The sequence below is a fragment of the Desmodus rotundus genome, chromosome 6, assembly GCF_022682495.2.
Source record: "Desmodus rotundus isolate HL8 chromosome 6, HLdesRot8A.1, whole genome shotgun sequence".
In the NCBI taxonomy this organism is placed as follows: domain Eukaryota; kingdom Metazoa; phylum Chordata; class Mammalia; order Chiroptera; family Phyllostomidae; genus Desmodus; species Desmodus rotundus.
In genome coordinates, this window is record NC_071392.1 from 96,882,047 (window position 1) to 96,894,279 (window position 12,233).

A 12,233-nucleotide genomic window follows, 5' to 3' on the forward strand; every position below is an offset into this window, starting at 1 on the left:
ACCAACGTGCAGAATCACAGAGCAGCTGGGCCCGAACCCAGAGGCTGAATCAATCTGTCTGGGGCACAGCCCCGGGGTCGATATTTCTAGGAAGCTTCCCAGCCAGGTTTGGAAACTACTGCCTTAGCATAAAATGATGGTTTATTAGGTTAGGGCTGCCAGAAAAAAGTATAGGATGCCCAGTTAGGTTTGCACTTCAGATGAACAATGGACTCTTTGAAAGATAAATATGACCCAAATATGGCGTAGGGCAAGTTTAACATATAGTACTCCCTCCTTTTTTTTTTTTTCTGAAGTTTGCAATCCTATACTAGATTTTTTTTTTTTTAATTTCTTTCAACTTGAAGAGTCACGGAAGCATCAAGCATTTACTGAGCACTTACTGTATTCCAAGCAGGAGTGAAGAACTCTTGCCCTTGAAGACCCGACATTCTAACGGGGGGTAGGGACAGGGGACAAAGCTGACAAAATCAGGTTATTATACACAACACCGCAGCTGGCCCAGGTGGCCAGGAAGATAATGAAGCAGTACTGCAGGGCAGCGATGGGGGTGGGCAGGGCTATGAGAGCAGGTGCGGGAGGCACTGGGGGGCGGGGCTCTGGCTGAGATGAGTGGGGGTGGGGAGGAGGGAGGGAGGTGGAGCTGCCAGGCCAAAGAGATAGTCCAGGCAGGGGGAACAGCAAGCGGGAAGGCGGGGTGGAGAAAGTGTCTTTGTGGGCCCCGGGAAGACAGAGGAGGCCAGTGAGGCTGAAGTGGAAGAAGGGGCGGGCAGCCAGTAACATGGGCTCTCAGGTCTTGGGGAGCTCAGACGGGCACCTGAATTATAAGAGAATATTTAAAAATCTAGGGAAATGCTAAATGCCTTTCTTGAATAATAGAAATATGTAAAGTCGGCTCAAGAAGCCTTAAAAAAATCCCCACGTAGAATGACTATAGAAGACATTTAAGGCAATCCGGAGAAATCTTAAAATTTGTCAAAGATCTATGATAATACATAGTTTAAGTGATCGTGACTTTACATGGGTTCAAGCCCGGAAGAGGTAATTCCATTTAGACTCTATCAGACCATCGAAAAAGAGCGGAGCCTTTCCGATTAATTTAATGAAGTTGGTCAACTCTGGACACCAACTGCGATACTTGTCTCGCAAACAGAGTGTGCCACAGGTTCGACTCCGGGTACCACCACTTGGACATGAGGACGCAGACTGGCCAGGTCTGGTTTTTCAGAGGGCCAACAGTCGAATGCTGGGGTGTAACTTTGATTTTGCTGTGCTGTCAACTAAATTTTTTTTGTTTTTTAACACCCGACAGCAACCAAATTGAATTTGCTGACTGGATTTAGCCCCATTCTGCAGCCTTCATGAAAATGGACTTGGACCCCTGATTTGAAACAAGGAGCGGATGGAGGAGAGGGTGTCTCCTTTCTATAAGCTTTGGTTTCTCTGGAAGGGAAGTTCAGCTGCCTTGTTTGGTAGGGATATAATGAGAGCCACATGTGTGATCTCAAATTTTCTGGTAAAAAAAAAAATCAGAAACAGATGCAATTAATTTTAAAAATATATTTCGTCTACCCGCAAATTATCATTTCAACACGTGATAAATATGAAAATGATTGATGGGATGCTTTACATTCCTTTTGTGTTGCTTTAAAATCCAGCGTGCGTGTTCTATACTTATAGCATACGAGTTTCAATTTAGCTGCTCAGTTTTCGTCAGAAATAGTTGGTCGGTATTTAGATTTTGCAACGTTCACTGTTGAAAAAGTGAATTCCCACATCTAAGTTGCTCCAAACATGCTGAGAAGTTTTCCAGTAACTGAACAGTACACACAAGTCATTTTCCTTTGGTATCCCGTCCCATTGACAAAACCGGTCCGGCTCTTTTCCAGGCGATTTCACTTTGCAGGAAAAGAGCATCGGTTTTCAAACGGTCCACGTGCTGCGAGCCCCCTAGTTCGGGGTTGCGAGCACCGAGCGCCAGGGCCGCAGCACGGAAACTGGATGGAAAGCAACTTCAGGCTGACCCTTCTCAACAAAGTACTCTTCAGTTTTTATGGGTTTTTTTTTTTTTGACAATTTATGTAAATTGTTACGTGGTGCTGCCAGTCACAATGAAAACCTTCTGCGTATTGATTCACGTCGGGAAAACGTGAAGTCGTTATTATTGACTCTCATTATTATTGAATAGTGAAGGTTTTCAGTGTCAACACCGCCTGTTCTCGCACCTGTCCAGCGAGGTTGCTGACCAGCTAGTTGCTCCACCCCGTGGAGCTGCAGATGTAGCCTGAAACCAAACTCCCGGTTTTTGTCTTCAGTTGTTGAACATTGAGCAAGCGTACCTTCGGATTCAAAGAAATTTTGAGTTGGAGTTAATACTGCAGCCAGTCTCTGTAAAACTCGTGACTCAACCAAGCAGCCAGGGACCCGCGATCAGGAGACTGCCTTCCTCCCGCCGTCCTGTAAACCGGTGAGATCCGCCGCATTCGTCCGTAAATGCGAAATGATTTCAGCTGCCGTAGCCGCGGCTGTTTTCGGAGTCTGCTGCGGAAAGCCGAACGGCAATAGTGTGCTTGCGTCACACCGTGGAACTAAACAGTAAGGAGAACTTCGTCTCTTGTTTTACAGTTCGGTAAATCTGAACTTTGGACCTGCTAGAGCTGTGACGTGGTCGTCATCGCATCCCATAGTCTCATTTCTAGCTGCAATTCCCCTTTGACAGACGTAGAGATTCAAAATTACCTGGGTCATCGATTCACCTTTTAAAAATTAAGACAATCGTTTTAGAGGAGTTTTAGGCTCACAGGAGACTTGAGGGGAAGGTGCAGAGACGTCCCATCTCCCTCTGCCCACATGCGCACCCCCCATTATCAACGCCCCCACCGATGAAACTTCGCCGACACGCCATCATCGCCCCAGGCCCATAGCACACCTTAGCGCTCACTCCTGGCGGTGCGCGTGCTGCGGGTTTGGACAGATGGATAATGACATCCCCCCTTGCAGTGTCAGATACAGTCCTTTCGCTTTCCTGAAAACCTTCTGTGCTCCGCCCGTTCATCCCTCCCCGCACTCTAGCCCCGGCAACCCTGGATCTTTTTATTGTCTCCATAGTTTTGCCTTTTCTAGAATGTCACAGGGTTGGAATTAAATGGTGTTGCTTTTCGGAGTGGCTTCTTTCCCTTGGCAATGTGCACTTATAAGTTCCCCCCATGTCTTTTCATAATTTGATAGCTCGTTGCTTGTTAGCACTGAGTAATATTCCATTGTCTGAATGCACCACCGATTGCTTATGTATTCATCGACTGAAGAGCGTGTTGGCTGTTCCCAAATTTGACAATTATGGCTAAAGCTGCTATAAACAGCCATGTACAGGTTTTGTGTGGACGTGAGTTTTTAACTCATCTGAGTAAATGCCAAGGAGAGTGACTGCTAGATCATATAGTAAGAGTATGAAGAGTTCTGTAAGAAGCCTCCAATAATGGCTCTGGCTGGTGTAGCTCAATAGATTGATCATGGGCCTGTGAACCAAAGGGTTGCCGGTTCGATTCCCAGTCAGGGCACATGCCTGGGTTGCAGGCCAGGTCTCCAGTAGGGGGCATGTGAGAGGCAACCACACATTGATATTTCTCTCCTCCATTCTCCTTCCCCTCTCTCTAAAAATAAATAAAATCTTGAAAAAAGACAACTCCAATCACGAATACCTCACCAAAGATACAGATGGCAAATAAAGATGTGAAAAGATGTCCCACATTCTACATCATCAGGGAAATGCAAATTAAAACAATGACAAACCACTGTACCTACTGCACCCGTATCAGAGTGGCCAAAACATTGGACCATGAGGACAAGAGTCCCCCTTTAAGGACGGTGGAGCAGAAGGCAGGAAGAGGCCGGACCCAGCAGCTTCACAGGGCCAGGCTGCAGCCTCAGCCCCGGGGCCTCACCTCCAAACACTTTTTACAAGAAAGAAAATTCAACCTCTGTCCTGTTTCAGGCAGTGTTATGTTGGGGTTTCTGGTTTTGCAGTGAAACCAGAGCCCCCCCACCCTTTGATGGCATCCTGGGCAGCCCCATCACTCTCTGCTCACGCGTCCAGTTTAGAAATCCAACCTCATCTTCAGCTGAAATCTTATTTCCTTCCTCCCACCAGGCCTGGTCAAGTCTGAGGCCCCTGGGACTACTGGGTGGGGGGGAAGGAAGATGAGACCCGCTGTGACTGTCAGAAAAAGGAGACCAATGACACTTGCGAGAGGAAGGGGATTCATTCTGAGCAAGGACCCCAGGAGGCTTCTGGGGGCCTTGGAACCTGAGAAACTGGAGTGTGATTCTCATGGGTGGACCCTGGGTGGTGCGGGGCTCTGGCCCCACGAGGGGCACGTAGTCATGAGCGAACATGCAGGCACAGGAGCGGGGTTGGAGACACAGGGCTGATCAGTCCGTCCAGGCCGTGTCCAGGCAGGGAGCAGGCTGCTGGCGCCCACCCTTCTGCCACGGAGTGTGACCCCCCACTCCTCTGGCTTCCAGGAGGGTCAGTTTCCAGCTAAGTGTGGCTTCTTGCCTTCTATGCTTCTCAGAGAACGTAAGTCCCCGTATCTTTCCTGGTGGGCTTCCTGACTCCGCTTCTGACAGCCCAGGCTATTTGCTCCCACCCCAGCTCATCCGCAAGTCTGAACCAACTTTGTACCCCGCCTCAAGGGAAACAGCTTCCTTGTCTGGGCTTTGCTTTGGGGTATCGAACTGGTGTGGTCCCTGTTCTCAGAGGACTACCCCTGCCCCTCCCCAGCTACCCTGGTGGCTGGTTTTACTTCATGAGTCCCTGCACCCCTTGGTTACAGCCTGTGGGGACAGCACTCTACCTGGCCCGTGCTGGCCCGGTCCGACTCTCCATTCCCGTGTGTGGAATTGGGACTCAGTTCAGTATAGAGCTTTGCCCAGAGCGGGAGCTCCGATCCTCACAGTGCATCCCCCTCTGGTGGTCAGCCTCTGCTCCTTACAAACATGAGGACCATTTGGGTGCTCTGGAACCTGGATCCACGAGTGACTTCCTAAGCCTCTTAGTGCCTTGGTCTCTCCATCAGGAAAATGGGGAAGGCAGGGACCAGGGGCTGGCCCCTTGGCCCGCGGGGGTCCCCGGAGCACCCTGACAGAGCCGGCTGAGAGTGAGGGAGGTGAGGCTGCGAGCGTGCACAGCTTCAACATCACAGCTCGCAGTGGCTTCTCCTGAGAGCCATTGAGTCTGTGCACGCACGGACTCTTGGAGTCAGTTTCATTACACAAAGAGCCAACTTAATTCCAGCCCAGTGAGGCAGCTCGGGACCAAACGGCCACCTTTCCCCTCCAGAGCATCTTCCGCCTGACCCCCGGTGCCTCCTGTCAGGGGGAAGACGGCCGCCAGGCGGTTATCGACAGCGATGGCAGACGGGCATTGATTGGGAGTACGGACGAGTCTCTTTCGTTTCCAAGCTCCAGCTGTGAGCAGGTGATGGATGGGTCTCCATGAGATTTCCTGTCTCCTGGAGCCAGGGGACGCTGGGATGTGGGTGACCAGGGTCTGCCTCTCTGCACTGTTCGGTGACGCCGTCAGCCGAGACAAGTCGCTGACCTTTGGAAGGAGAAAAATGGCCCTGCTCCCCAGCAGCAGCCCCGGACTGATGGGCGCGCAATGGTGAAAATGTAAAGGTTCAGATGACTTCAAGGTCTGCTTTCCCTGCAATACCAATGGCCTATCCCACGCCGTGTCCTCCTTCCTGGCCCTCTGTCCACCCCAGAGGCGCTTCTGCTGCAAGGTCACCAAACTGGTCTCCTTGCCTCCTGATTCTCTGCACTCTGGTCCAGCGAAGAGCAGGTCCCTGGAATGGAATTGGGGTGCTCAAGCCAAAAAGGCCAGGGGCCAGGGGCCAGGCAGGCCCACCTCGGCAGGCCAGGGCACCGCTGCCTCTGGACTCAGCTGGCTTTCGAGGTCCTCCCAGATGTAGCTGCCACTGTGATGCTGCTCTGATGTCGCTGTGACACTGCTGTCACCATGCTGTGACATGCCTGCCTCACCCTGGCCTGCTCAGCACCACCTCCAGGACCCTCCTGCAGTGGGTGTCCGGTGAGCTGTCCAGAACCAGGGGGTGGCTTCAGCAGTCTCCCAAGACTCAGTTTCCCTCTCCTGGGCACAGCCCTCTGAGGACCACTCTCTCTGACTCGTTCAAAGTCACGATCCTGCCCTTGGGGGCTCAGGTGTCCTGTCCAGCACAGAGACCCTGCCTCTCCCGCTAAGGTGATCGGTGCTCCCTTGCTTCCCGAGCAAGAGGGGGTTTGGGAGCTGGTCAGAGGCAGTCTGCCTCTCACTCTGCCTCCCTGTCTCCTGGGACCAGGAGGCGAGGGGCAGATGTGGCCAGGTTCGTGGATCAGTGAGGTGCCTCTGATTTGTCTGTGTGGCTTTTCGGGTGTTATCATTCCTTTGCCTTTTACTGTGAGGCCTCAGGCTCCTTCTGGGACTAGGCAGGGGCATAAATATCACATCAATAAACAAAAATACAGATGTGTCACTGGGACCTGAGGGCCGAGGGGGGTGGCCCCAACACCCTCGTCCTTCCCTGCCCAGGAAGGTGTGAGGGACCAATTGTTTTACAGGGACCTTGCCGCTCTGATAGTGGACCCAGCTGAAGTCTGTAGGCTGCCCTGGGTGGTGAACACCCATGGGCACGCCGGTTCTGCTTCTGCTCACCACTGTCCCTCGCAGGAGCTCAGTAAAGAATGAATGAATGATGAATGAGTAGATGAAGTGCTTCCTTCTTCATAGAGTTCTCTGTTAGCATGGGGTCTCCCAGAGGCTGGGAAGCTGACACCCACGGCGCCGAAGCCTGCTACAGCAGGCTGTCTGCCCGCACCTCACCTGGTCTCCTGGCTTCTCCCCTCCCACTCTCCTGTCTGGTCTCCTGACCGGCGCCAGAGCAGATGGGGGTCTGAGCCTGTCCTCAGCCAGCCCCCAAACCTTCCAGGGCTCCTCGTCCCACACCAAACACGATGCAGAACCCCTCCTCTCCTGGGCCTGCAAGCCCCTGTGATCTGCCCCGAGCCCAGTGGGTCTCATGGCTCACTCCCTTCCCATCACCCACTCAGCTTCGCCAGCAAGGACCCTCCTCAGAACCCTGCCTTGAGGTGCCTTTTGTATGGGTTGCTCTTCCCCAAATAGTCCCAAGGTTCTCTTTCTGGCTTCCTCCTATTCCTGCTCAAATGCCACCTCTTCCAAGCAGTCTTCTCTGATTGCTCAGTTAAAAAAAGACTGCATGACCTTCAGGCTCTTGACTCACTTACGTTGCCTTCCCTTCCCTTATGGTACCTCTGTCCACTGGATGCCACATCACACTGAGTGTAGACTCACTTGTTTGTTGTCCGAAGAGAGCTTGGTGAGGACAGGTCAGCACTCGACCCCGTGTTGGCACACAGTGGCGGTCAGTTCTTATTTGTGGACTAAATTAACTCCATTTGAGAGGTGAAGTTACTGCGACTTGGGGGGGTGAAGACACACCACCAGAGGACGACGCTCAGAGACCCTGGTCCCACCCTCCCTACCTGCTGGGTTTCGATGCTCTCCAAGGGAAGATGAGGGTGGCTGCCAGGGACAGGTGCCCAGGGGACAGAGGACTCTTGCAACAATGCTGAGAATGACTTTTTTAGGTCTGTTGTACTTTGTAAAAAATAATGAACTATGTCCTTTGGATCAACAGCCCCGGAGAAGGAGGGGCTTCCGTTTCTGCGAGCGCCGAGGCAGTTTGGCGAACCAGATTATTACGAAACATAAATATTTAATGAGGCCTGCCCTCCAGGCCCCCCTCCCTTGTCCACAGCCATTAAATACACTCTTGCAGCCGAAATGCAAACTCGGCTAAGTCCCATGTGAGTGCAGGGACATTTCAAATCCACTCAAGATCCCAATTAACTTTTTTTTTTTTTAACTCAATAGCAGATGAAGGAATAAAGCAGATACATAGGGAGGAGAGGCCAGTGTTACTAAAAAGCTCCCTGGGGCGTGGTAGTGGGTTAAATGGAGGCCTCTCCAGACTTCACACCCTCCCAGAACCTCAGGAGGTGACCTTCTTTGGAAATAGGGCCTTTGCAGGTGCGCTCTGTTGGGGAAGGTGCTACTGGATTGGAATGGGCCCTGAACCCACTAACTGATGTCCTTGAAGAGGACAGGACACAGGCAGGGAGGCACAGGGGAAATGGCCACGTGGGGCAGAGGCACAGACTGGGGCGATGCAGCCACAAGCCAAGGAGGGCCAGGACCACCAGAGGAAGAGGGGAGGAAGGGGGTCTTCTCTGGAGCCTCGTGAGGGAGGGCAGCCTTGCTCACACCTTGATTTGGGACATCTGGCCCCCCAAACTGCGGGACAGTGGATTTCTGTTGTTGTAAACGCCCGTTTGTGGTCGTTTGTTGAAGGAGCCCCAAGAAACAAGTCCAGGCCTTTGGGATTTTCCCAGGGCCACCTGCGCTCACTTGTGTCACAGAGCTAAGTGGGGCCAGGAGTGATGGCCGTCTGGCATCTGGGGCTCCGCCCTGGGCTGCCCTCAGCTGCCATCCTTCGCTCATGGGGCTCCAGGCACCCACTGACCCTCGCATGCGCTCCTGGAGCCCTGCACAGGTGGTCACCTCTTTGCTTCCCTTGCCTCTTGAGGCCCTGCTTACACGCTCCCCAGAGCAGACACACCACTGTGTTGCCCGGACATCAGTACTGTGGCCCCACTGGGTCAAGAATACACGCAGGGCACCCCAATAGAGTAAAACAGGGCTATCTGGGGCAAAGAAGGGCCATCTTTGTTCTCTAATTGTCATTTGGAACCCCCTGTTCCTCCGCCTCAACCCCCCACATGGCCAGAAGGCACCAGGGTGAGCCTCAGATGCCCCCCTCCCCCCATCAGGGGAGTTCAGCCGAGAGACACTGCCTGCTGGCTCACCTGCTGGCTCACCTGCTGAAGGGGCGGGACAGGTGTCAGCCCCAACAAGCTCCCTTCCTCCTGAAGAGACCAGGTGTTTCAAGGACCATCGTGAATAAACACACCCCAGAAGGTGTCCCAGAGAGACAATGTCTGTAGCTGCGCTACGAGCTGTCATCGGTGACCTGTTTCATGACGAAGAGTGCTCACGGGTCGCGTGCTCCTGTCTCCATTTCACAGACGGTGAGGGACTTCTCCAAGGTCACACAGCCCGCACGTGTGAGATCAGGGGCCCAGGCTCCTTCCACGGGGCTACATGTTTTGAGAGTTAAGCCACTTCCAGGGATTATTTGCCTGGAATGATCCAGAGAGAAGAGAGGAAGGAGGCAAGACTGGGGGGACTTGCCAAAAAAAGCCAAACTGTGAAAATTACCGAGTGAAGCTCTTCAGTCCCGTCTCGGTGAGGCAGAGGCCAAGACAAAGGGAAGAATGAAGACTGGAAGGGAGGGGCCCATCCAGCAGGAGGAGTCAGAGCGGGTAGGGTTTCCAGGAACCCCCACGCCTTCCTTCCTGGGTCTGTTGGGGGAGGAACGGACACACCGCTCTCCTTTGTCAAATTCATCAAGGCTGAGGCCCAGCTGGGGTCACACGTGGGCAGTGGAGACCACAGAGCCCCTCAGTGAGCTGGCTTGGGCGTGGGGATAATGCCACAACTGTGGCCCAGTCTCTCTTCCTTCTCGGGACAGCAAGGCTCCGGTGCTGAGCACACCCTGGACTCTGGACTGGGCCAGTCCGGGTCTCTCTGGGGCTGCCACCTCCTCCCCAGTGGCCTTGGGCATCCACCTCAGCCCTCCATGCCTGTCTCTCCCCGCTGAGCCTGGAAAGGGAGGACTCACCCATCTCCGCTAAAACGTTGTCACCAGACTCCACCTACTGCAGTGAATGAAAGTGGACAAGCCAGCAGTGGCCCTGAGGGAGCCTTCCCCACGGAGATGGGGACTTCTGCCTTGTCTCACTCCACCCCCGCCTGCCAGTGACCCCCAGCTCAGAGGTTCCTGGTGCCTCCTTACGAAGAGCCTCTCTCTAGGAGCCTCGGTATGGGAGGAATGAAGAGCTCAAATGTGAACGCTAGAGTTCTGCTCGGGAAGTCCCAGGAGGTCTTACGAAGCAGGTGATATGCTTTCCAAGAGTACTGTTCCCACAGTCCCCAGCCCTGGCTGTGACTGATGGCTGTGGGAGGAGTGCAGACTAGGGGGGCCAGGAGCGTGGTCGACAAGGGCAAAGCCTCCTCCTGAACCCCCTCCCTCTACTGGAGGGTTTATCTCTTCTCACAGAATGAACGGCCGTCTCCGGCAATCGGCGCGGAGCTCGCCTCCGAGGAACGCACAGAGCAGCTTAGAGAGCTGATCAAACGCTCTGTTAACGTGGCACTTTAATAACAATATCACTCAGATCTCAAGCTGCTTAATTAGATTTTACTCATTGCCATCACTCGCCTCATTTGAACGGCTTGTTTATAATTTATGGTCTTTATGCATTTTGTTGTTCATTTGGAAAATGGGGAAAAAAATCACCAGGCATAGGAAAACTGGAGAAGAAATGGATTTGACTTTTCCCAAGGCCCCACGGGCCTCAAGGGTGGAACCTGAGGCCAGCGAAGAGTCTGCTCAGCATCTTCCGCCCCTTCCTCCAGTATGAGCTCCTGGCTTCCCTTGAACAAGCGCTCCCACCCTGAGTCTTTGGGTCAGCCCGGTCTTCCAGCTTCAGAAGGAATCCTATGCTATAACCCCGCCCATTATCCCCTCAGCCTGTCTGATTCCAGTGAGCCCAGGGATGAGTTCAGGAATGGGCATGTGACCCAACCTCACCCAATGAGAGTGAGCCCTGGGATATTTACAGCAACTACCTGGGCTGCTGGAGCTTCAGCTCCCTCCCGAGGTGGGTGGAGGTGAGGGGTAGAGAGCCGTGCAGGCAGAAGGAAGCCCGACAGAGAGGTGGGGAGGACAGAGTCCTGGAGACATTTCTGAGCACCTGGGTTCAGCCATGCCTAGACCACCCCCAGGATATCTTAATTTTGTGAGTCATAATGGTTTTGTTTTCTTAAGCCTGTTTGAATTGAATGTCTTTCACCAGCAACAGGAGGAAGCTCCGTTCATATCATATCCCAGACAATCCTCACAAGAAGAGCCTGGTGGCCGATTTTCCTACAAACCCCATTCATTAGCCACGAATTGCTAAGCATTGAAACACGTGAAAAGTGCATCATGATATAAAAGGTGCCATTTGAAATTCTCTGGGAAGAAAATAGTTATATTAGCAAGGCTTCCCCTGAGTTACTCAGAATTTTAACATCACCCCAAGCCCCCAAATGTAACACATCCCCTTGCCCTACTTTATTTTTAATCCTTAGTATATTATCTAACATACTCCACATTTCACCTGTTTACCTTTCTAAACCCACCTGTCTCTCCCCACCAAAATGTCAGCTCCATGAAGACAGGAAGTTTCCTGCTTTGTTCACCGGTACGTCTTCATATTCATTGTAACTGGTACCCAGCAGTCATTCTATAAATTACCATTGTATCTGAATGTAACATGAATTAATCTGTTGTAGGAATCCCAGGCAGCTACTAGTAAGAAATGGAAAGCAAACAATATGGGAGTTTATTTCCCCTCCCCTGAGGTAGATGATTCAGGTGTGGTGATCACGTGTTGTTCTCTGGGACCCAGGTAACTTCTATCCTGTCTCCCTGTCTTCAGTGCACAGCTTCCTTTCCCAAGGTTTCTGTGGTCCAAGATGGCTGCTGGTGCTCCAGCCACATCATCTGCATTCCATGCAAGATAAAAGAAAAAACCCTCTTAATGTGCATTCCTAGGAGAACAAACAACTTGTATATCATTGGCCACTCCTGGCTGCAAAAGAGTTTGGGAAATGTCATCTTTTAGAGAAGCACATTACCATTCACAATAAAATCACTGTTCTTTTACTAAAGAAGAAGAATGAAGATGGATCTTGGGTAGGCAACTAGCAAACTCTGTGGGACATGGTGGGGGGAGACAACTAGAAGCTTATAAACAAGTCAAAGATAGAATGTACGTCCATAAGATAGAAAACTACCCAGCCATTAACAATCTGGTTTTTGGAAAAGTCTTGCTTATGTGAGAGACTGTCTATTGATATCCTCTGTCACGTGCAAAAAAGCGGGGGGAGGACATAAAACTACCCACAGACTTCCGTTTCTGTAACCACAGTTTCTAATCACACATGCGACACAGACTTCAGAGAAATACACCACAATCTTCATAGCGTT